The 25,540-nt window shown below is 41.6% G+C and overlaps 1 long non-coding RNA gene across 1 annotated transcript; it reads right to left on the reverse strand.

Moving 5' to 3' along the window:
• Positions 1-16,557: 16,557 nt before the first annotated feature.
• On the reverse strand, positions 16,558-24,241 carry LOC310756311. Its single transcript, XR_014544801.1, has 3 exons — positions 24,184-24,241; positions 21,321-21,389; positions 16,558-16,648 (listed from the first exon to the last, which is right to left on the reverse strand). It is a non-coding gene; the product is annotated as an uncharacterized lncRNA (long non-coding RNA).
• Positions 24,242-25,540: the final 1,299 nt, after the last annotated feature.

Raw genomic sequence — 25,540 nt, forward strand, 5'->3', positions numbered from 1 at the left:
TACCTGTCAGATCTGAAAGTTAACTTGGACATTTCTTCAAGCTTGATTCCCCCTCGCCCCCATTCTTCTGTGTCATATTGTGCACAGTTGTAGTATTAAGCAAATCAAGGTTTATTGAGAGTTCCACTTAATGTTACATAAGCAGGCACATTTTTGAATGTGCAACAGGTGTGATAAAGCACCAAGTACAGATGTTTCAACCTGTCTTTTCAAAAGACTTGCAGTTCTTCTTTTCTGCTACAGTGGACTTTGAATTAAATTTCCAATGTGTTGATAAAGTCCTATCATGTCTGCAAATTTTATGAAACAAAAGAGATCACTTCTGCCTTTTCCTAGGATCCCACATCCATCCTTAGGAGGTCTATGAAATTGAGGCAACTTCCATTTTATCATTACTTGCATTGCTGTCAACACTTTCTGGAATTGGCCACATGCAGGGAAAGACTAGGTAAACATGGATTTTTGTATGCTGTTTTCACTTTATATATTTTTATTACTCTGAATATAGAAATTTTTGTACACATTTGATTGGAGAGCTGTATTACTAAGTGTGGAGAAGGCAGATTTCAAAGGGTAGCTGGATTTCAGTTCCCGCATTGTTTCAGGAAATGCAAATTATGTAGAGTTGAATAAAAATCTGAACTGAATTGTATTCCCTTCCCTCATCTTTGGTTGATAGCATGGCAATCATGGCAACAGCCCCCCGTTTAGGAATATGCCCAGCTTGGCCTATTCATTGTAATGCCTGTCAAATACAGCAAACCTATTCCCTTTGGCTTTCGCAGAGAGAACTTGCTGCTAGACTTCTGCAAAAAGGGAAAGAAGAGGTTTAAATCTTCTCTGGGGTGAGTAGGAATGCTTGAAAGTTTTAAAGAAGCAGTGCTACTCTGGCTAAGAGCAAAATGTTTTCATTTGTTCAGCCGTTTCTCATTCTCAGCTTCTCATCTGTGGTACTGACCCCACCTTTCAGAGTTGTTGTACGTTTTACTAAGAAAGCGTATGTGAAGCATTTTGATGCAAAGTATGCGCTGATGCAAATGATGGTTTGTCTATAAAGTTTATCTAGGCCTTGACACACCATCATGTAGTTTCTTTGTGGAAACAGGTTTTTGTTCTTGGAAGTCAAATCTCTCCTTTGTCCTCTTCCTGTATTCCTTCCATAGGGTAGAAGAGCAGATGTGAATGGAAAACACCCTCCAAGTTTAGAGCAACATTATGATTTCCATTAGCAAAGTGCTTTATTGCATTCACTTTCACGATAGCTATATGAGATAGCCAACTATTAAACCCATTTTACAAGGTCTTGCACATTGCTAGCACCTATTTTATTTATTCACCTCTCTTTCTGTGAGTGCGTCGTGACTTCTGCAGTGTCCTCTTTTAAAGTAGTTTGAGGGAAGAAAACATTACAAAATAGCTTCTTTTGATTATCATACTGTATTTTTAGCTCCACATTGTTGCTAGAATCTTCCCAGAAGCAAGGATCTTTCCTGACCTATCTATGCCCCTTACTATCTGTCAGACATTGATTTTCTTGTGTTTCCAACAGAGCTTGAAATTAACACAGCTGTGCTTATTATTAAAATACAACTGAGCTTAACCACTGCCTTTCCAATGTCATTAGCAGACTCTTAGCAATTTGTATTGCATGTGTATGCATGTGCTTGCACACACAATTTTATTTAAAAATAGATGATTATTTATTGTGACTCAACTTGTGGATCTTGGGCACAAAAGAAGTTTGGTTTTTTTTGGTCATTTGGAGGTCTAATTCCAGCCCCATTGTAAGGACAATATTTGGCAAGTATGCTGGTGCCTCCCCCCTGTTCTGGCATAAATGTGCTCAGCATTGGTAGAAGGCAGAAAAGCTAGGCTACACTGGCTCTGTAGTAGAGGAGCTGTGGATGGGAACAGGGGAAGTGTGGGGCAACCATTTCACAGCTTTAAGATAAAAAGGAGTATTGAATTCACAGATGCCATGCATGGAATTCTACTTTCCCCATGGTGACACAAGCCACTGTTTATTGGGGCGGTTCATAAAAAACTTTTTAAAGAAAATGCCTGCTCCAAAGGTCTTATCTTACTACACTAGGGATTATAAAGCTATATCTGAAATTTCATGCCTATCAGTTAATATCTTGACCCTCCTCCACGAAAATAGCTGTTTACTTGGCTGTTTTCCTATGTCATAAAGGCTGAAATTTCAATTTAGTGGAGCAGGGTCAAAATATTAACTGATATGCATGAAACTTCACATATAGCTATATAATCCCTAGTGTAGTAAGATAAGACCTTTAGAGCAGGCATTTTCAAAAAGAAGTTTTTTATGAACTGCCCTACTGTTTATGCCACCGACCACATAATACTTGGTTCGAACCACTCCTCCAAGTGCCAGGAATCCAGGTCATTGTGATCAAGTGAGGGTTAACATGATTATTATTTTGCCTCTCTACATCTGGTGACACAGAATGGTCATTTTGTAAGCAGCATGAAAATCTGTGGCATACCCTGATTTGAGTAAAATGACGGTTTCACATCAGGCTGCTTTGCTGCAAGACATAAGTGTTCTCCCTCTTTACCCATCCAATCACTTTCATCTCTCAAATGATAATGTTTTTCTCCTTCTTGACATGGTGCAATGCATGAAATGCCACCCCAGACAATCAAAGTCTTGTCCATTGGTTTCCATGGCAACTGTTTTAGATACATTCATTTGAACCAATTTTGGGAGGCAGAAAGAAACCAAATAAGAAAATTGAAGTCCTTTTTTGATTTTCACAATTTGGAAAGCACAGACCTATGTTGGATTCTCTCTTCTCCTGCCCTCCATGACTATGTTGATATGAGAGGGAGACGAAGAAGATGAAAAACTTCACGTGAAGAATATAAATGCAAAACCGAAGGGCTGTACCAGGTGCAAAATGGTGGCAGAGCAAAAAGGAGACACTGAAATATTATGTGTTGTTCTGAAAGGCAATATGCAAAACTAGGATAATTTTTTGTCGAAGCTGTCCAGAAACCTCAATGCCTTTTCTTCTCCCCCCCCCCCCAAGAAACTAAACCAAGCTGCTTTGGGAAACACCCAGAACTTCAGAGGAGAAGGGGTGGGAGAGGAGATCTATTCCTTTGGTGGAAAGATCTAGATTTTAATCACATTGAATTATTTTCCCATGGCACTCCACTCACAGTGTTTTGTGGGAGGGATTAAAAACTGAGATTCCCTATACTAGACAGTGGGGAGATCTACAATGCACCCCCAAAAATCAGTAGGTTGGGTGCCAAAGTCCACCCACTACTAGTGACCATTGGGATAGCATGACACTTGAGGGTTGAGGGCAGATGTTATTTTTCCACCACTCCTTTCTTCTGTGCACGACAATAGATCACAATTGTATCCTAAAATATCCGTGGGGAGGAGCAGAACACCCCCCAACTCCTGGTCTAATAGGGTACTTTTGGGGGAGTGATAGTTTCCCCATCCCAATCTTTGATGGGAATCCATGGTCTCTGCTACCCACTTTGATTCCCATTATACCAACCCCAAAATAGTAAAACCTGCCTTGTGGGAGAACCACGGCATCAAATTCTGTCAAAAAATAGAAAAGCTATCAACTTTTCATTTATCTTTATTTTATTTTATTTTAAACCACACTCTAAATGTGTCCTGCATGGAAACCTAGTACATATCTGCCTACAATTTGGCAGACTTAATTCACTCTTTGGGGGCTGCTATGCCTCCAGATTTCATCCGCTTTGAAAAGGCAAAAAGTTATTGCCGTTATTGCATTCCCTATTGAATGCAATTTAGAACCTCAATTTAGAACCTCAAAGCCAAAGTGAGAGCATTTGGGTCAAAATTAAGGGAGAGAAGAATAACAGTGACCTCATTGTGGGAGTTTACTATAGATCCCCAAGCCAAACGGAGGACATAGATGATGCCTTCCTGGAACAGATGGCCAAGCATGCAAAAGGAAGGGAGATAGTAGTAATGGGGGACTTCAATTACCCGGATATTTGTTGGATGTCAAACTCAGCCAAGAGCATACGGTCAAACAGATTCCTCACTGGCCTTGCAGACAACTTCATTGTCCAGAAAGTGGGAGAAGCAACAAGAGGAACAGCCATTTTAGATCTGGTCCTAACCAATGTTGATGACCTGGTTAGTGGGGTAGAAGTGGAAGGATCATTAGGCGCGAGTGATCATGCTCTTCTGAAGTTTACTATACAGCGGAAAGGAGCAGCCAAGCATACTAGGACTCAATTTCTCGACTTTAAGAAAGCCGACTTCATAAAACTTAGGGAAGTGCTGGGTGAGATCCCATGGACAGTAATACTAAAAGGAAAGGGAGTTCATGATGGCTGGGAGTTTGTTAAGAGGGAGATAGTAAAAGCACAACTTCAGGCAATACCAATGAGACGGAAACATGGAAGGTGCCTAAAGAAGCCAGGGTGGCTATCTAAAGAACTTTTAACTGAGTTAAGATTAAAAAAGGATGTGTACAAAAAATGGAAAAGGGGGGAAACCACCAAAGAGGAATTCAAACAAATAGCCAGCACGTGTAGACACAAAGTCAGAAAAGCTAAAGCACAGAATGAACTCAGGCTTGCTAGAGAGGTTAAAAGCAACAAAAAAGGCTTTTATGGGTATGTTCGTAGCAAAAGGAAGAACAAAGAAACAGTGGGGTCACTCAGAGGAGAAGATGGTGAAATGCAAACAGGGGACACAGAAAGGGCTGAACTCCTCAATGCCTTCTTTGCCTCAGTCTTCTCCGATAAAGAAAACAATGCCCGACCTGAAGAATTTGGAGCAAATGATTCAGCAGAGGAAACACAGCCCAGAATAACTAAGGAGATAGTACAAGAATACTTGGCTAGTCTAGATGTATTCAAGTCTCCAGGGCCAGATGAACTGCATCCAAGAGTATTAAAAGAACTGGCAGATGTGATTTCAGAACCACTGGCAGTCATCTTTGAGAATTCCTGGAGAACAGGCGAAGTCCTGGCAGACTGGAGGAGGGCAAATGTTGTCCCTATTTTCAAAAAGGGGAAAAGAGAGGACCCAAATAATTACCGCCCAGTCAGTCTGACATCAATGCCAGGGAAGATTCTGGAGCAGATCATTAAGCAAACAGTCTGTGAGCACCTAGAAAGGAATGCTGTGATCACCAATAGTCAGCATGGATTTCTGAAAAATAAGTCATGTCAGACGAACCTGATCTCGTTTTTTGACAGAATTACAAGCCTGGTAGATGAAGGGAACGCAGTGGATGTAGCCTACCTTGATTTCAGCAAGGCATTTGACAAGGTCCCCCATGATATTCCTGTAAAGAAGCTGGTAAAATGCGGTCTTGACTATGCTACCACTCAGTGGATTTGTAACTGGCTGACTGACCGAACCCAAAGGGTGCTCATCAATGGTTCCTCTTCATCCTGGAGAAGAGTGACTAGTGGGGTGCCACAGGGTTCTGTCTTGGGCCCGGTCTTATTCAACATCTTTATCAACGACTTGGATGATGGACTCAAGGGCATCCTGATCAAATTTGCAGATGACACCAAACTGGGAGGGGTGGCTAACACCCCAGAGGACAGGATCACACTTCAAAACGACCTTGACAGATTAGATAACTGGGCCAAAACAAACAAGATGAATTTTAACAGGGAGAAATGTAAAGTATTGCACTTGGGCAAAAAAAATGAGAGGCACAAATACAAGATGGGTGACACCTGACTTGAGAGCAGTACATGTGAAAAGGATCTAGGAGTCTTGGTTGACCACAAACTTGACATGAGCCAACAGTGTGACGCGGCAGCTAAAAAAGCCGATGCAATTCTGGGCTGCATCAATAGGAGTATAGCATCTAGATCAAGGGAAGTAATAGTGCCACTGTATTCTGCTCTGGTCAGACCTCACCTGGAGTACTGTGTCCAGTTCTGGGCACCACAGTTCAAGAAGGACACTGACAAACTGGAACGTGTCCAGAGGAGGGCAACCAAAATGGTCAAAGGCCTGGAAACGATGCCTTATGAGGAACGGCTAAGGGAGCTGGGCATGTTTAAATCTTCAAAGCCATATCAGTCAGAGGAATTGGCCACTCTCCAGGTGCCCGGCATGGATTCCTTGTTGACCTCCCCGTCAGCGACTCCCGGCAAGACAAGGCGAGGTCTCTATCGGCCGATCCTCCTCAAACGTGAGAAGAACACAACCACTCCCCCCCCCATCCCCAGGGAGGGGAGAGAGACAGACAGAAATGTATTTACATGCCTTTATTTCTGTCTTTCCAGCAGTACAGAGGAAACATGTCTGCACTCCTCAGCAGCAATAGCAGAGAGGGAAAAACTCCACCCATGTACTTCTGGTACAGGGTCATGTGACACTCTGAGCTAACATCCGGTGCTCAGAGCACAGAATAGACTGTCCCTTGTTCCCACGGTACAGTCCCATAACATCAACATCCTGTTTGGCTTTCCAGCCATCTGGAGCACTCAGCAGCATTGCTCCTTTTTCGTAACAACCTCCCCCAAAAGAATCAATGCGTGTTGCGGCAAGCAAAGCGTGATCCAGAGAAGAAAACAAACAGTTGTTATACACATAACACTTCCCTGTTGTTTCAGTTCCACCCTTGGAACTACCCGCCACTGGTTTCCCCAGTGTACCTCTCTGGTTGTCTGGCTTCCAAGGAATGTGTGCATCTGCATTACCTTGGCTAGCAACTCTCTGTTGTGTCTTTGTCTCTGACTTAGACACAGCTCCAACCTGTCCTCGGTTGTGTACAACAGCAACACATGCAACAGCTAAGTTAGCAAACTCTTCTGAGTACCTTTTGGGTGGTTCACCCTTTGTGACTCTCTCAGACCTGCGTATGAGGTGCTGATCCTCTCTGCTCACTGGTTCAGTCTCAGGACTCTTAGGAGAACCAGTTCCAATAGCAAACAGTGGTTCATCCTTCACCTGTGAAGGTCTATCCATTGTGTGAGATTTCCTCTCAATGACTGTGACAACTGAGCTCTCTGAGCTATCACTGTCGCTCTCAGTACCACTGTAATCTGTGAAATCATCATCATCATCTGAATTGTCCTCTGTGGGAAATGTGTGTACTATCACTCTCTCCTGTTTAGGAGCACTCTCTAGAAATTTTGTGAGAATCACCTGACCAGATTCAGACAAAATTACTCTGTAGAGACCCTTTTCATATCCCACAAAAATGCCTCTGGCATTCTTTACTCCACCTGGAGCTTCTGTCCTCACATGAGACCCAAAAACCTTGAAATGGGCAACAGAAGGTTTTCTCTGGAACAGTTTCTCAAAAGGAGAACTTCCCAACTCTTTCGAAACCTTTCTCACCCACGCATAACTAAACGACATGAGTGACTCCGCCCAGAACTCATGTGGCAGATGTGAACTAAGCAATTGCGCATTCATCCCCTTTTGCAATTCTTTGTTCACCCGTACACAGACACCCCTGTTCCACGCTTCCGCTGAAACAGCAATCTTGTGTCTTATCCCTTTCTCCTGCAGGAACCTCTGGAAATACTGTAAAAGAAAAATCTGCTTTTCATCTGTGAAAAGACAATCAATGTTAGCACCATGCATCTTTTCAACCTTGTCACAAAACTCCTGAAACCTTTCCAAGGCTTCCTGTGGCCTCTTTAACACATAAACCCAGACAAAGTTAGAGAAATGATCCACACACACAAGATAAAATCTTGCATTGCCTCTAGATGGTTCTAGAGGACCAATCACATCAGCATACACCCGCTGAAACGCTCTGTCGACCCTGGCCACCTTCTTGGCGCTCGTTTTGGTCACACCTGCAAGAGAAATCAAGTTAGACTCAGAATTACATTCCATGTAATCACTTTGCTTAAAGTCCAACAAATACAGTCCATCTTTCTCTCTGGCAGAAAGATACAACTCTCCATCTTTGAAGATCTTGCAGCTCTCAGCATCATAGGACAGTTTCAGTCCTTTCTTTGCAATCTGCGAAACACTCAGCAGATTGAACTTCAATTCAGGAACCAAGTAAACATTGTGTATAGTCAGGTTCAGACTCTTGAGATACACAGTTCCAATCCCGGTCGCCTCCAGCTTCTGACCGTTGGCTTGTTCCACAGCGAAGCTTTGCTTCTTAAACGTTGAAAAGAGTCCTTTGTTTGGGGACATATGAACAGAACAACCCGCATCGATTATAAAAGAGTGTCCAACCTCTGGCGTGGTTCCTTTCGCCATCAGGGCCTTTGCAGGTTTCACCGAAGACATGGTATGACCTTTGCCTGCTGCCTCAGGCTTTGCTGAGCGGCCCTTCGCTCCTTTCGGCTGGCGTGGCTTCTTGCAGTTCCGCTGAAGATGCCCAGCCTGTCCACAACTGTAACATCGAACAACGTTCAAAGCTACAGCATTCTCTCCAGTAGCAACATCAGTGGGGGAATCAGAACTCCGTTCCTCCCTCCCCCTGTCCTGTACATCCAGTGCAGCAAGCCGGTCGTGTTCATCCAGAACCACGGCACTCAGGGGAGGTGGATAAGGCAAGGCTCCCCCCTTCTTGGGATCCATTTTGAATCCAAGTCTCAGCTCTTCACCCTCGAGCTAGTAAAACCCAAAAGCTCTTTTGAGCTGTTTTTCTGCCTCTCTCAGGCAGGCAATCTGCAAGCTGTCTGAAAGTCAAAACAACTTTGCTTTCCCAGTGCTCTGACTGAGCCAGCCCCAGGTGTCAGTAACTTTCCACTGTACTGTACTGACTGTCGTTGCTTAGCAACTGTGCATACTTTTTCTTTCTTATCTCACCGCAAGTATGCCTGGTATGCAAGCCTAGCTCTCAGAGCTGTTTTTCAAATGCGGCTCCTGTGAACCACTTTTGCGTTCACACTTTTAGCCCAATAATCAGCATACCTTTTCGGGGCTCCGATGCTTGGAAAACACCTCCTCTCGGTGTCCAGCCGTCTGTTCAGCTTCTGGCTGCAATGCAGACGTTATCTTCTTTCCTTGGTGCAGAGGATGGCACACGATCCATCAACCTCTCACCTCTCATGCTGATTCCCATGGATCAGATAACCAGCAGCTTTTGCTACCATATGTTGGAATCTTCAAAGCCATATCAGTCAGAGGAATTGGCCACTCTCCAGGTGCCCGGCATGGATTCCTTGTTGACTTCCCCGTCAGCGACTCCCGGCAAGACAAGGCGAGGTCTCTATCGGCCGATCCTCCTCAAACGTGAGAAGAACACAACCACTCCCCCCCCATCCCCAGGGAGGGGAGAGAGACAGACAGAAATGTATTTACATGCCTTTATTTCTGTCTTTCCAGCAGTACAGAGGAAACATGTCTGCACTCCTCAGCAGCAATAGCAGAGAGGGAAAAACTCCACCCATGTACTTCTGGTACAGGGTCATGTGACACTCTGAGCTAACATCCGGTGCTCAGAGCACAGAATAGACTGTCCCTTGTTCCCACGGTACAGTCCCATAACATCAACATCCTGTTTGGCTTTCCAGCCATCTGGAGCACTCAGCAGCATTGCTCCTTTTTCGTAACAGTTTAGCCTGGAGAAGAGGAGGTTAAGGGGTGATATGATAACCATGTTCAAATATATAAAAGGATGTCAGATAGAGGAGGGAGAAAGGTTGTTTTCTGCTGCTCCAGAGAAGCGGACACGGAGCAATGGATCCAAACTACAAGAAAGAAGATTCCACCTAAACATTAGGAAGAACTTCCTGACAGTAAGAGCTGTTCGACAGTGGAATTTGCTGCCAAGGAGTGTGGTGGAGTCTCCTTCTTTGGAGGTCTTTAAGCAGAGGCTTGACAACCATATGTCAGGAGTGCTCTGATGGTGTTTCCTGCTTGGCAGGGGGTTGGACTCGATGGCCCTTGTGGTCTCTTCCAACTCTATGATTCTATGATTCTATGAAGTGAAAGGGGGAAAGACAGAGATTCACTTTTAATAGATCTAAGTCAGTCCCAAATAATGTGTCAAATTGGAAAGATGCAGAGTGACTCTGAAACAGATTGATCTGCTTTCCAGAGCAAGAGATACAAGTCAAATTCAGCACACTGGATCTGGTTGACTTCAAATGGTCGATCTACTTAGCCCTGTCCACTAGTAGTGGTCTTACTTTTCTTTATAGTGGTGGTGGTTCCACACATTCAAAAGCAAAAGCTTTCTGCAAACATTAGAAATCACATATGACTGTGCCAGGTAATTAATGTGCCAATGTTTCCCCTGCCTTTCTGTGACATTGATGACACAACTGCTTTGATGCGAGAGCCAGGCCTATTGTCAACTTTTCTTTCCTGACTGCCTTGAGTTCCACACATAGCTTTTCATTGCCCCAAATTTGCCCTTCGTTTGTGACATGAGTCCACATATATTTTTCATAATATGATCACAAGAAATTTATATGTATAGATGCAATTTTACACATTCTATAATTTAAGAAGAAATAAAATCTCACCATAATGGGGAATACCAGAACCTGTGTACTTGCTCAGTTTTCATCCAGGCACTAAGAGTTCATGGGCAATTCAAGTCCCTGCTTCCCCTTTTTATTTAAACTTGGGGTGCCATATTTCATAAAGTAAAATTACTGACACCTGCAAAGTTGTTGAGGAGACCCAAAAAATGTTGAGCTTTTTTGGGGGGGGAACAAACCCAAATTGTTGTGCTTTTTCCATCACGTTGGCATACATCCAGGACATGTCAGACTTGGACTAGGTCACAATAAGACACATGGTTAGTTTATGGTTGCCATCAATTTTGATTTTAATTAATTTTTATAATGTTTTTATAATGTTGCACTATTTTAGCTGGGGAGGGCGGGTTATAAATAAAATTTATTATTATTATTATTATTATTATTATTATTATTATTATGGCCACTCTATATATTAAAAACAATGGCTATACTAGATTTAGTATCTTAGGGAGTGTTTTGTTTTGCTTTGTTTCATGGGGGAGCACTGAATAATGAAACACTCTACCTCCAGGAAGCACCAGGCAACTTTCCTCTGGCCTGAAGGAGCAGGTAGCATATGTGCAGCTGCCCAGTGGTGGAGCCTGGTAGTGCATGCTTGTTGTAAGGAATCCCAGAGGCATCGTTGAAAGGGTTGCCATATTCTGAAGAGCAAAAAAGAGGACACATTTGCCAACTTCTACTTTTAACTATGGATCGCTATGACGGCTCTACCCATGAAAAGGAGGATGTGTCCTGGACAAAGAGGACATATGGCAACCTGATTTGGATGTTGAGTGGTGCTGCAGTATGTATATGTTAACCAACCAACCCTGGTAGGGGGCTCCTCCACAACCACCCTCACAAAGTAAGAAGTCAGACTGGTTCACCTTGAGCCCAGTGTCACTAGGAATACAGGTGTATAGCTGTGTTCAGGGAAGTATCTCTGAGAGGACAGAAGCAAATTAAAATTGGGAACAGTGGTGGACTTTGGGCTCTCAGATTTCAGCAGCACCCTGTGTGATGCTTAAATTCATGCCCCTCACCTCTCACGCTCCGTTCTACATCATTGCTGCAGCACCCCCTGCAGTGCCGTTGCCCAGTGCAACTGAACCAGTCATGCTACCCTAAAACCACCTCTGTTGGGAACTACTCTTTTCCATGGTAGAGTAAAAGCTGAAGAGCTAGTTGACTGTTGTTAGATCTCGTTATAACCAGGTGTGTAAGAGCTGAGCTATTGCTATGGTGGATGCTAAAAGCAGGGATTTGTTAACCCACCTAGAGCTTATGCTGCAGTTTCTATTGGCTGAAGTCACTAGTAAATGGACTCATCCTTTTTGACCGAAATCACTACCGGACGGAGAGGTTTGTAATCCACCCTAGTATCTGGGGTCTTGCTTGCACTTCCTAAAGGCTGAAGTGGCAAAGAACATAAGGAGCTGCAGGAGCCTCTCTGTAGCCACCTGCCTTTGATTGGATGAAGTATTTGCAGCACACTCAAACTCATTGCTGTCACCTGTTGGAGAACTTATATTGCAACACTCAAGTTTTGCATTTTCATGGAACATGCAAGGGGCTTTGCTTCACTAGCTGTGTTCTTGAATCAACTGTAAGGCCAGAGGTCATAAAGTTTCATTGGCACACTTGGACACTGGAAGGAGGTGAGTTGTCTACAGCTTTATGGTTTTGACCTAGTTATCAGTCTCCTGTTGATGCTGCTGCTGTTTATTGACTTGAATAAATAATGTTGATTAGCCATAACAGCAGTGTGTGTGAATCTGCTACCCAGACCTCCAAATTGAGGTCTGAGAGTTTCTGAGTGGGAGCTCCAGCCAGAATTGAGTGCAGTACAAAATGAAGGAAGATAACCCTTTGGCACTGAACCTGGCCAATGGATGTTGACCCAAGGCTGAGCTAACAGATAGTCTGAAGGTGGTAAAGACTTACTATATCATGGGAGAGTATCCTATTGGCGGCAAATGGGAGGATGCTATTAAAAGCATAATAGTGGCAATAAGTTTGAATGATAGTATAAACTGCAAAGTAAAACAAAGGTCTCTCGTTAACTGGCAAAACAGTTGCCATCTCCTATTGAGGGCATTAACCTATGAATCTATGGCTACAGTTTGTGTCTTTTGAATTCCAGTAACAATTTAAATCTGCTCTTTGTTCAAGTGTGTACATTCTGCCCTGGACTCCTGACCTAACATCTAACAAGACAACGTTTTGCCAAAGGGGGACTGTGTACTATATTGCTCAGCCAGAGGGAAAATCCAGTGACATTACAAGGCATAAGCTTTAATTAGGCAGCAAGGTAATAGTTTGCACAGTGTGCTGACTACTGAGCATGTTCCTAGTGAAGGTCACTGCGGCCCAAATAGTCCATTGATTATAAGACTGCACCTGAGAGGGGTTAAAAGTTTTGAACTCTATGAAGTTAATATTGATTTTTTTCTTGAAAGCAAATGTTGCTCACAGTATCTCTCATTCAGTAGGAGGTGATTCCCCCCTCCTTCCAGGAGCGCCAGTTTTTTTAAAAAAAGAGGTTGGATTTTTCGTAGTCAATTAGCGGGGTGGGATGGGGGGGGGAGGAGGCCGTTGCCATGAGACAACTGATGTCTATGAATGCTATTGGTAGCATATGTGGTTTGTAGCATAGCTGTTAATTTGAAATTTTTCACCTGTGTTTCTTTTCTATTGTCTGCAGATTTCCTGGTTCATAGTAAAGCTTTTATTTTAGATTTATCATAAAATTTATTCACTGCTTGATTGTACAGAAAAATCAAAGCAGTTTTTCTTGGGGTGTGTGCTTCTAATACTTGCCTTTATAGCACTAATCAATCACTGTTCTGACTTCACTCATTGGCTAAAACACTGAAAGGTAGAAGCAGATTCATTTTTCACAATGCAATGGGTTATAATGGTGCCTGCACATTTTGCTTCTTAATTATTGTTCTACAATGGCTACAGATATTGTGGTGGTTCTGGTTGTTGTTAAAGTGAAAGCTCAGAGTCTGTCCTGCCCCACAGCTGACTTTTTGACCTGATATAGCAGTAATTCTGCTTTGACCTGATACAGCTGTAATTCCTGTATCCCTTTTTGGTAGGAATCTCTTGCCTTGAAGTGCAACACCATTTTTGAAGACTGGGCATTCTACGTCTAAGGCTTTGCAAAGGACAGATGTTAAGTTGCAGATGAGAGCTGGTGTTGTTGTATATGAAGTGGCTAAGAGCTAAGCAAGACATGCCATTAAACTGGGTGAAGGTGATTAACTTTTTCATTATGTAGTTAGTAGCATTGGGAACCAGGTAACAAGGAGATTAAGTTTAACCCTTTTTCTCCTGACATGATCTTAGTGAAAATGGCATCCATAGTTGCTGTATGCATCAGAAGCCTCCCCTTCTCCCAAGAATTGTTTGCATCTATTGGCACCAATGAAGGCTTCTCTCCTTATGCAAACAACCATTGCATGGAGGAGATTTTTAGTCAGCATCATATAAGTGGGGGGGAAAGGGGTAAACTCTCCCGCCCTCTTCAGGCCACTGCTGCTTGGCTTCCCCATTACTGCTATTTCCACAACAAAACCTGTGCATGTTAGTGGCATGAATTCAATTAATGTTAAATGTAATTGGTCCCGAGAGTGTTAGGTATAAGCCCCAAGTCCCTGGTTTAAATGTTGCCTCTATAAAGAACTCAGTAGGTGGTTTTAGACAAGGCACACTCAGGTCTGAGGGGGTTCTCAGTAACTTTTTGGTGCCCCTCTTCCATAGCTTTCCTTCATGGCAATGGTGGATGACTTCAAGCTCTGGAGTATTGTGGAATATTTAAATTTGTGGTTCATAACTGCCCAAGGCACTGGGGCTGCAACATGTGCCTGGAGGTGCCTGTATTATGGGGATAATACTAGTGTACTGCATAGAGTTGGAAGGAGATGCCACACCCAGAAAGGTGCATCTAGCTCTTCATTGCTTGCTTTAAAGCATGTGTTGAAGATATGGGCTTTTTTATACAGTGTGGGTTTTGTTTTTCTACACTTTTCTCTTTGTTTTTTGCTTTTTAATTTGTTTTGTGGTTTTTTATTTTAAAATTTTTTTGGCGGTTTTTATTCCGAAATTGTTGTAACCTACATTGAGCTGGTATTTGCTTAGAAAGATGGGGTATACATCTTATTATTTTTAAATGAGTAAGTAAATGTATGTTCAGCACTTAGAACACTTTGATATGGTATATGAATACTAATCATTCATTTGAAGCATGATCTTTGGCCATATTTGCATCCTCCCAATATGTGGTTATGCTTTATTATAAAGAAGATTGGTATTTTGTGTAGATAATTTTTATTTTTTTTCTTTAAAACATTGGATGGAGGAAACATAATTTTGAAGCTCTTATGCAAACAGTTTCTAGTTTGGTTTTTAAAATGAACTTCAGTGTAACGGTAAGCGGTTACTCTTTACAGAGTAGGCAAAGGAATGTTTAGAATTTGTCCACTGGGAAATAACAGCTTTACCAATATTCCACATGCTGGTGAGCATGACCAACAGCTTTGCTCCATCATAATTATATATTTTCTCCATATGGTTTTCCCCCAATTAAATTCAAGTGCATGGGCATTTAACTAGGCTTCAGTGTTTTTCTCATTAACTAGCGAGCCATTTCAGAAAACCAGTACAGCAACCTGCTGTAAAGCTTACATTGCTCATGTGTCTGACTTACAATGCCCACTGACGCTTTGGAATATCTGTGACAATGGTAGTAACTTTTGCCGCTGCTTTAGCAAATGAAACAGGAGAATGGAGGTAGCTTGATTGAATGCACAGTGACCTTTAGTGGGAGACAGAGATGTGCTAATATTGAAAGACAATTATCTGAAGTGCCAGTGGGTACCAGCTTCCTGTTGATAACCTGCAATTCTAATTACCTACAAGAATCCAGGGCAGATGTTTGTGACTTGAATTAATTGGCACTCAGGAAAGAGTATTTATCGTGGTCACCAGCAGAAAAGAATACAAGAAACAAAGCAGGTTTGTCAGCTAAGAGTGCAGACCTCTTATAGTTCTCATTTTCTCCAGTTATGATTATGCCACAATCATGATTTTTATGTAGCTTTATTAAAATCATTCCTGTATTACTGTTTGCCGCATCACCTTTAGATTAATGAATTTATTGTGCTCGTCTAACATTGCTGGTGATCAGAAGTCAAACTGAACCTCCTTATCTTTCTCTATTTGAAAGCTTTATAGATCTATAAAGGTATGAGGGGGATCGATGCCTTTTGAATCAAGATTGGTATGCATGAGGTGAGAAGGAGAAATTGAATTGGGTGCCGCTTGTATACTAATGGCACCTCACTCCATCAGCAGATTCATATGAATGTTAAACAACATGGAAACAAAATAGAACTCTGAACGTTGCAGCATAAATATCATGGTACAAAGCAACCCCTCCTCTGCCCCAATTTCTAGAAGTGACCTGTTAGATAAGAGCAAAACAATTGGAGCATGGTGCCGCCTCCTACCATTCCTGACTGGTAATCTAGAAGGATTCCATGATGGATAGTATCAAATGCTGCTAAAATGTCTAGGGCTGCCATACGTCTGGGTTTTCTTGGACATGTCCGGGAATCAGACTGTCAAAATGGTGTCTGGGTGAACATATAGCAACTAGGGTGATTTTTGTAATAAAAATGCTTTAAAAATCCCCCCAAAGACTTTTTTTTGGGGGGGGAGGGAGATGTTCCCAAAAAATCTCAACAACTTCACTCCCTCCCCAAAAGTCAACAGCTTTGTCTGGATTTTCACTTTTGGGATATGGCAACCCTAGGAGAATCAGCAGGTATGCATTCACCTATTTCTTACAAAGGTTATCAGCCAGGGCAACCAAGGCAGATTTAATTTCGAAACCAGGTTAAAGATCAGGTTAAAGATTGAAATGGGTTAAGGTAATCTGTGTTATTTGGGAATTCCTGGATTTGGGCCACCGCCAGAAGAATAGAGCATCTTTTGTCAATGATTAATATAGTAACCTCCATACACCTGGTATTAGAGAAAGTATCATCTGGGTGGAAGGCTGTCCACGTGAAAGGCTGTCCGTTTAAAAGCTACTATTTAGTCCTTTGTCCTCCAGCCCTTTATTTCAGAAATTAAGCAGAATAGAAAAGCATCAACATTCTGTGCTGTTCTTGAGGGAAGGAGTGTAACGTATCTAGAGAAAAGAGCAGAAAAGTCAATTGAGACTCTTGACACATATTTTAATTAGGATGAGTAACGGAGCAAGGCTAACTAGCTTTCTTCGTTGCTCACATTTGGGAAGATGCACTGAGTTTTCTGTCTACTGTTGCCCTATTTGGAATATGCAATTGCCTTGACACACAAATGAAATCGGAGACATACTCTGATCCAATGGAACAAAATGGAAACTCTTACTGGCTCCAAAAGTGTGTCATTGTTTCTTTTTGACTTGCAGAAAGCCAAAAAGTGTAAAATGCACAAAGAATTGATCAGGCATTAAGAATGTTAAAACACATTAATAATGCTAAGGACCAACAACCCAATTATAGCAAAAGAATAAGAGAAACACTAAAAAAATCTCCATCCTTCAGATTTGAAATTCCTAGTTACTTTGTGCTAGTAGAATTTAAGAACTTCACCTGCCTTTCAAAGGCAAGGAAATAACTAAATGTTCAGGGTTCATGTGTGGAGGAAGTTTTGCACTATGTATGAAGGTGTCATGAGCAAAACAGGCCTGCTGCTAGCAGAAACTTATCCAACCTAAAATGAGGTATCCAAAGCAGGGCATCCCCACTTTAGATGAATGTTAGATTGCTTATGTAAGTAGTTATTTACAGATGTTATCTGCACCCTCTCAAAAGGGTTGTTTTCTGCCTTAATAGGAAGTGGGTAGTTCCTTGGAGCTTTGTCGTGCTTTGATTCTAACCATGACCTATTATATGAATGCAAACTTGGGGTTTGCCCCCCGACTGTGCATTAATCAGGGACCTGCAGCCAGTCGTAACCCCCTGACTAGTGTATGATATCTGTTGCAATTGCACTTTATGTTTTTAAATGTAAACATATCTTAAGCTTACACCTACAAATGCAGTATTTTAAGTGGCCTGGACACCTATGCATGCACACTTGAACTTAGTGGGACTTGCAAGTAAAAGCATGCATAAGATCAAGCTTTGCTGTACAACTGAGATTTATTGGGAGTGTGACATTTTTCAGAACTGGTCTTCAGAGTAAGTTGTTCATGACCACTAAATAGACAGAAATTTCGGGTGGTGACATTAAAGGTAAATTTCGACATGCAAAATATACTAGAAGCAGTTTTGCCCAAATTCATTGTGATTTCCTTAGGCACCATATGCCAGTGTTGCCTTACAAAAGTACCTGCCCCACGTACCTGAACTATTAGTTATCTGAATGACTTGAATGTCCCTCAGGGAAGGGGAATAAATGAGGTTGTACCGTAATTAAAATTTGACTGGATCAGTCATGCTTGCAGGCTACATACGTGGCATATGTCAAAGTTAAACCATAATTGGAAAGGATTTACCGTCCTTAGATTATGCAGTCCCCAAATGCAGACAAAACCATCTGTAACTATTTGCCATGCAGATAATCATGCACAATGTTATGAATAGTGAGTTGATGGTTCCTGATTCTATTGTATTTCCTCCCTAAACAAATTTTAAAGATTGTTTTTATGATTTATAAGATCTAGTTCAAGTAGAGTATCCACTTGGATGTATATGAACATTCAGATGTTTGTTGTTCATCCTGCTCTCCTGCTAAGCATATATTGACCTCATCACTAGATATATATGAATTTGCGTTACTCCTGGCTAGAAACATCATTGTACATCTAATTGTGCATCTTTCACGCTGAGCGTATGAATCAAATCTGTCATTCATTTTGGCTGCTCTACTGCAGATGAATTTAGCTCCTGTGTGTAGTATATACATAGCAGTTTAGGGTGGTTTTGTTCCAGGTGTTATTTATGGTGAAGTTATAGCTTTAAGACATGTCTTTTCCAATGTCATGTGTGTGTGTGGGGGGGATATCTGTGGTTTGCTAGGGTAAACCTAAGGGCTACAGTTAACTTACTGTTTTTAGTACAGTCACTTTCAAATTGCTTTGGAACAAACAAACAAAACAACAAAAACTAAGAAGCAAACCAACCTTGAAAAAAAATTGGATAGTTCTGGACAGACAACCTTTGTTTGTGGTTGCCAGTTGATTGTTAGGTGTGCAGAGCACATAGCAGATACCCAGAGAAGAAGGGACGCATCAGAATGAGTCAAAGAGAATCTTTGGGACTTGGCAACCCTTTATAACAGCACAAAACTATGGGTATTCTCTGCAATGACTACAGTCATTGGATCTGGTGTGCAAGCTGAATTCCACGCCTTGTTCCTATGCTATTTCAACCCCTCTCCCCATTTCCTGAAGCCGTTAGCACAGTCGTTGCCAGCCTGGTGCATCCCAGATAGTTAAGTATACAACTCCCATCTGCTGCAGCTGTGCTGGCTGGTGCTGATGGGAACTTTAGCCCGAAATACATAGAGTGCACCGGACTGGCAAAGGCTGCCTCACCCTCTGTTGCTGGTAATGTTGGCTGAAACAAAATGACATTAGCATATTGGCTTCATGCAGACCTGATCTCTAAAATATTCTGCAGCAGAGTGTGTAGCTGCAGAGGAAGAATACTATTTCATGAAGAAGCTTAGGGTCCTACAGGTAATAGGAAGCAACCAACACAGTATGCCAAATGGGAACCCAAAGTAATAAAAACCACATAGGGGCCCCGCTTTGAATGCCACCCCTGGGTGTGGGGAACTCTCCTGTGTGCCAGTATTGTGGCTAGAGTTCTCAGGCTGCTGCTTTGGTAAGGGACCTGTATCTTTTAAAAGGCCTGGTACTTTCATAAGCCCACAATGCACTGCACTCCTGCCACTCCTGAGCAGAGATTGAGATAGGGAAGCCAGCAATGATTAGTTTTCCCCACACAGGTCTTATACATCTTTTAAGTTCCAGCCTGGAAGGCCTAATTGTGTTTCTGGAAAACTAAACCAGGAAGCACTTGGGATCTCTCCTCAGTGCATCAAATGCCCCGAGTTAATGCTTATATGGTCAGATTTGAGTTAATGCTTATATGATCTGTGTTATGTAACACTGTTCCTTTTCATTTTTATGATATTTGCAGGAACAAAGAAACGTGGAGCTCAAAGTTAACAATAAGTACTTGCACATAATAAAAGTTAAACAGCAGTGGTGTTAGACTAATTCCGTTTGAACTTCCAGGGATTGCTTTTGGATGAGATTGGAATATATTTGTATAATCTCTAAGGATGCTTTCAGAGTGTATGGGCAATGATGGTTCTATCTCCAAGGCCAGCCATGCCATGATGCACTGTGAAGCAATTCCTTCAAGTGGCAAATTTAATAGACAGGGCCATTTCCCTACCTTCCACCCCCATCGTTCAGCCCGGACACCGAGGTCCAGCTCTGAGGGCCTTCTGGCAGTTCCCTCACTGCAAAAATGGAAGTTACAGGGAACCAGGCAGAGGGCCTTTTCGGTAGTGGAACCCGCCTTGTGGAATGCCCTCCCATCAGATGTCAAAGAAATAAACAACTATCTGACTTTTAGAAGACACCTGAAGGCAGCCCTGTTTAGGGAAGTTTTTAATGTCTGATGTTTTATTGTATTTTTAATATTTTGTTGGAAGTCAACCAGAGTGACTGGGGAAATCCAGCCAGATGGGTGGGGTATAAATAATAATAATAATAATAATAATAATAATAATAATAATAATTTATTATTATTATTATTATTATTAATATTATTATTATTTATTATTAATATTATTATTATTATTATTATTATTATTATTATTATTATTATTATTATATTCCAACTGCAATCTTGCATATTATTTTTTAAATAATAAATATTCCAGTTTACTTATATTTTTGCAGGAAGCAGACTATACAATATCTACATAATCTTGACAGTAGTCTATGAAAGCACTGTTGCACCATTAAAAATAATAATTAAAAAACTGAAAAAGTTTACCAGTACTATACAAAATGGAGTGCATGAGCATGACTAAACAGGAAAACTGAATAGCCTCATCCTCTACCACAGCACTAGATGATAAAATCTGCTCACTAGTTGCTGTGGTATTTATGAAAGCTACATGCAGTAAATATTATTGTTGTCATGTTAGTGTTGTCATGGAAGTGTATCTAGCCCCTGTGGTTTGAACAGTGTATCCGATTTGAAATTTGATCATTATCATGTTCATTTCTTTGTTCTGTTTTCAGTGAACGTTCATGGGAATATCTTTCAGTCTCACCAGTGCTTTGAGCACAGGGCTTTTATTCCTGTGAATTTGAGCAGCTGTACGTGAACTAGGAAAATAATAAATAATGGCATGACAGAGACTCAAGGAAAAGAATGAGCCTTCAGTGATAATAGGCCCCATTCTGCTTTATTATTTTAAATACATTACCTGCATGCGCCGTTAGTGCACTAGAACCCATTCTTTAGGAAGATAGATTCCTGGGTAAGTTGTTGAATTTTGACATTTGCTGTGAGATCCATCAAATAAATTCATTATTTCATTTATGTTCCCATAAAATTGAGCTAGCTCATGGCAAACTAAAATATTACCCCTTCAACATGCTACACTTTAAAATAATGATTCCCCAAAGGTGGTAGATCATATTGCACCAGTGGGTTGTGGAAGGTGTGTGTGTGTGTGTGTGTGTGTGTGTGTGTGTGTGTGTGTGTGAGTGTGACGTGAGGGAGGGAGTGAACTAATCACAGTGAAGGAAGAAAGTATAGGGCAAAAAATCCAGCTAGAATTACCAAGTTTGACTTCAGAAAATAAGGAAAATTTGGAACCCTTATATCCAGTGCAGAAATGCAGGCCACAGTCTACAGAAATAGAAAACGAGTATTAAGTCAATTTCTAGTATATTGTTACTCAGTAGCTTCAAGTTGACCTTGCAGGGAAGTGAGATGCAAATAGTCATTTCTTTTAGCATACTTATTTCACAAATGACTGTTACTCTGATATCTTGGTTTGCTCTACCTCTGCTGAGGTCAAGAGCACATTGCAAGTATTCTCCAATAATGCCAGTTTTCTCTCCTTCAAAATGAACTGTTAACTTTTTGACACAAACAGATGGTTCCAACTGGTTAGCATCTGCAGAACTTAGTAACAGACTGACAAAATTGATAATGACCAGTTTCAGCAACAGATGGCTTATAGTCAGATTTCTGTGTAAACTGACAACGGTACATTTAAAACGAAGGCTCCAGTGAACCTGTACGTTATAGCTATGATTACAGCACCACTTATACCCTGAAAAATTAAGCCAAGCTTTAACATAAACGTTATGTAATGTCTGAGACAAAAGGTTAAGAATGATTGATTTGGCAATTACCATTGCTTTACAACATCTGCAGCATTCTTGTATAAATATTCCCTGCACGAACCGTTACAATGCTTATTTTAATATTTATCATGCAGACCGACAAGAGATGCATTTGCTTTGTGAGGTGTATTTGTTTCAGATTCAAAAACCTCATTTAGTAGAAAATTATCTGCAGTAAAAGACTGAAGTGCCAAGATACAAGAATCTGACCAAATTAGGATGGAAAAATAAAACACTGAAGCCACCTGTGGAGTAATTTTCATTCAAATATGAAATATGAGGAAGTTGTCTTTGTTACTGAAGCTCATTGACCTGGAGGTCCAATTTTCTATCCTCAGCCGCCATCTAATGTTGGTACTTTCCCCAAGAATCTCTCTGTCTCAGTATCTCCCAGCAGCAGCTCATGCATTGCATGTCCTAAAGATAACCTATTACAGTTGCCTAGAATATGTCTCAGATAATCCCTCTCTGCTGCTCTCTAGAATGTCACTACCATACTTCCCTAAGCTTCCTGCTGCAATGCAGGTTCAATGTCTACATGAATAAAACAACAGGGAGTTTATTTTTCTTGAGATCCATAGTTGTAGGCCTGTGGCCAAATAGGGAAAAGAGAGAGCATGCCTCTCCTTCCCTTGACATGCTCTGTTGGAGATGTTGAAAGAAACCCTTCATTGCTGACCTACATATAAGAGAAAGAAGAAAGTAGAGAAGACCATTAGCAGAGGGAGCAGAGTAGAAAGGCAATTGAAGTAAACAAACAAACATAGGAAGCTACTTTGTCAGGCTATGCCCCCCTGGCTAACCCGATTGGTCAGTCGGGGGACGTGACGCGGCTGGGAGTCCCGATGACGTGGGCGGCATCACTCTGCCCTCTGCCGGGTCACAGTGAGGTCCCGGATGCCCACCCACAACTCCAACCCTCCGGGGAAGGGGAATGGTCTAAACAAACAAACATAGGGAGCTACCTTATACTCAGTCAGGCCATAGGATCATCTAGCTCAATATTGGCTACACTGGCTGGTAGCAGCTCTCTAGGGTTGCAGGCAGAAGTCTTTTTCCAGCTATACCTGGCAGAGGGCAAATGGGGGACTTTCTGAATCAAAGCAGATGCTTTATCATGGAACTATGGCCCTTCCCCAAAGAACTGAGGGACAATGGTTTCCAGCACAGCTGGAGTTTGAAGGAAGATCCATGTGCAGGTTTGTCTTCTTTGAGAGGATTGTATTAAATGTTTCAGTGCATGACAAGTCAGGGATTCTGAATGGCCAACTAAGGTAGAGCCTGGTACCTATGAGATTCAGAGGGTATGTTATGGTCAAGGTATGCAGGGTTCAGGCGCGTGAATGAAATATTTTTCAAAATTGCACACTCTCTGATTTTACCAAGTATTTGGTGAATCTGATATGAAGGAAAGCTGATCTGAATATTGCCAGGGGTTAGGGATTCAGTTGGATCTTGTGTGCTTAGCAATGGGGGATTGCCAGGATGGGTGTTGGCAATATAGGTAAAAAAGGTAAAGATAGAGGACCCCTGGATGGTTAAGTCCGGTCAAAGGCGACTATGGGTTGTGGCACTCATCTTACTTTTCAGGCCGAGGGAACAGACGTTTGTCCGCAGACAGCTTTCTGGCTCATGTGGCTAGCATGACTAAACCTCTTATTGCACAATGGTATACCATGATGGAAGCCAGAGCGCATAGAAATGGTGTTTACCTTCCCGCCACAGCGTTACCTATTTATCTACTTTCACTGGTGTGCTTTCGAACTACTAGGTTGGCAAGCTGGGACAGAGCAACGGGAGCTCTCCCGTTGTGTGGATTTGAACTGCTGACCTTCCGATCAGCAGCCCAGGAGGTTCAGTGGTTTACACCACAGCGCCACCAGTGTCTCTGTTGGCAATATAATAGTTCCTTGCAGCAGGAGATGGCTTCTCTGCACCATCCAATGGAAACATATTTTTTCACTATTGGGTGGGTACTGAGGATGGCTCTGTGCAAATAGAGCATGCCTTGCCCATATCACCTTCAACATCTTGACAGGAACAATTTGACTGATCCTCAAGATCAAAGGGAGAGATGAGAATCATTTCCCCCCTCTGATGAAGACTCTTTGCTTTAAGTGGCACCTTTAAAAAGATTTTGGGTGAGATGTTTGAATCACAAACTTGTAGAGTTGGAAAGCAGGGATGCTCTCTACACAATAGGCAAATCGGCTTCTGATGGCATAAGAAAGGTAACCAAAGAGTCAAAATCTGTTTTTTGTTTTAAAGGAATTCTTAAAACAGAGTCTTACCTTCATTTTAGATGATTCTATCACTTTCTGGCTTAGTCCAGGTTATGCAGGACATAGTTAGTGCTGGGTAGGATTCTCTGTTAAAATCCTGGAAGGCGGGGGTGAGAGAGGGAGAGAGAGAGAAAGAAGAGGAATTCACACTGTAATGGGGAGGAGGAGTGTTTTTATCTTGTGAATTGCCTTGTGATCTTCATATGACGGACAGTATACAACTTAAATTAAAAAACAGAATAGAATAGAATAATGTTGGGAGGACTAGACTGAAGATTGGAGGAAGCATTTTATAGATGAATGTCAGAAACCTTTGGACCCAGTCTGCACCATAGATTGTAATTAACGTTCTCCCCTCCTACCATTTTGTATTACTTTGCACACACCACCAGTGACAATTTTTCTCTCTCAATTGCCTTCACGATTCACTACTGTTAGGAGAATATATTTTCGAGCTTTTTCTTAAACTCTTTGTTACTTTTCATTGAATTGCAATGATTTATGTGCAGTTTCCAAGGGATTAGTACATCTGATACCAACTTGAAATTGAAGCTGTAAAAATACAAAAGTGAGCTCCACTGTGGCTTGTTCTGTCTTACATCAACCTGCGCAAAATAATTGCCCACTTCAAGAAAGAGAAACATTTAAATTCCCAAGTTCCCTTAACCCATAAACTCATATAAATAGTATTTTTTAATGGGAGGTTCTGTGCACTTTGGCTTCAATGGTCTGTTTTGCAGGTAGGCAATGACTGCTGCTCTGTTGCATGTCATAACTCTTGAAAATCATTCTTTTCGGTTGTCATTTTTGCTAAACTATCATTTAAAGTACATGAGATTCCAACACAGGGGAAAAATTGCATAGTCAAAATGTATCAAAATTCTAAGCCTAGTTAATTTCCATAAAATATTCAATTCAGTTTACTCTGGATTACTTTCCAACACAAATCACTTTTTCATGAATGTGCAGTGCTTTTATAATGACACAAAGGCTATTATGGTTTCAGCTTCTGAGAGTGATCAACTTGTAGAATAGAAAAGTGTTCTGTGTCCTAATCCTCATGGCAAAGGCAGGTGGCTTATTCCTTTGCTAGCTTCCAGAAAAATGAATACCCCTCCTCGTTTTTTATTCATCCAGATTCTCCTTTTATAAGGATGCAGGTGTACTAGGATTAGATATTGCTCCCCAAGTGTCAGGCCTATAGATCTACTATTTGCAATGGAGAAAGCCAATTATTTACTATCCTCTAATCAAGAGAGGGAACCAAGGTGACAGAATTGGGTTCTTGAGCTTCTGCATTGTGCATATCTGCTTTTAATAGATGGTCTCTTTTGCAACAGAGTTTAATTAGTCTTAAATTAGTGCA

The sequence above is a fragment of the Podarcis filfolensis genome, assembly GCF_964270895.1.
Source record: "Podarcis filfolensis genome assembly, chromosome: 2".
NCBI lineage: Eukaryota > Metazoa > Chordata > Lepidosauria > Squamata > Lacertidae > Podarcis > Podarcis filfolensis.